Below are 1,206 nucleotides of genomic sequence, written 5' to 3'. Positions count from 1 at the left end.
ATAACTTTTTTTTCAGCAGAGCTTCGAGATTGTTTTTTTTTTAAATGGAGGCTTGAATAGGATAATCTTAATAATATTGGATGAAGTTATTTGTCATATTTTTTGTTTTGAAACTTATTTTGGAGTCAGAATTAAGGGGTTAAGGTGTTACATTAAGATCTGTACACAGTAAAAAACCATAGAAATATTACATCTGGGAAGTACGTCTTTTATGTTAGAAAAATGCGTAATTTTACTTCTGAAAATGTGTAATTTTACCACTTTTCTGGTGTAATGCAACTTTTTCATTCTAAATCGAGGTAAAATTATAACATTCAGAGGTAATATTCAACCTTACAAAAGTTCACCATCCAAATGTACACTTTTTTTACTGTGTAGAAATAATTCGATTAATAAAAAAAAGTTGATAATAGAGTGACACGTGAAAGTGAACTGTTTAATAAAGCTGAAAAGTATCTTTTAAGGAACACAAATATGTTTTCTTGGTAATAAATTACGTAATTTTTTAATCGTGAATGTTTTGAAGTCTGGGCACCTCATCTTGTTTAATCAATTATTTGTAAATAATTTAGCATAATAAACTCGATAATAAATGTCAATTCTGTGTCTTAGATGAATTTCAATAAACTATATTATTTAAAGGAGTCTATTTCAAATAAATAAATAAATGAGAAATGAGTCTGACCACAAGTAAAATTATGTTTTAATATAAAAAAATAATTGTCTTCTGTTAACAGCTTATTTAAGACCTAAAAATGCAGTTCCTTGAAAGTTTAGTCTATTTATGAAAGTTAAAATGATAAGCTCAAAAGTGTGTCTGGAATTCTAAGTTATTGTGTCTTGAATGCAAATCAGCAATTTTTCATTGATCGGGTATTTAATAAAAACTAGTATTTTTAATTATAAAACTCTGAAAAAAATACTAGGCTGACAATATTAGATGAGTACATGCCTCTTTTTCGTGATGAAATTATCTCAGGAAATTGAAATGAGCTTCAAAATTGGCAATCCAATTGGCCTATGCGTGATTCATCAACAATACTAAAAATCTACCTACTTTGGTGATGAGCGCTCATTGAGCGCGAGCGCATACGATGAGCATGAGCGAGCACGACCTACCTGACAAGTCCTCATGCTCATGAATGAGCGAGCACGGATTTTTGCTCGCTGGCTCATTCGCAACCCTGCATAGCATGCTAAGGAAAA

Source organism: Culex pipiens, unplaced genomic scaffold (genome assembly GCF_016801865.2).
Source record: "Culex pipiens pallens isolate TS unplaced genomic scaffold, TS_CPP_V2 Cpp_Un0138, whole genome shotgun sequence".
In the NCBI taxonomy this organism is placed as follows: domain Eukaryota; kingdom Metazoa; phylum Arthropoda; class Insecta; order Diptera; family Culicidae; genus Culex; species Culex pipiens.
The sequence above is the reverse complement of the archived record's forward strand: the minus strand, read 5'-3'. Positions refer to the sequence as shown.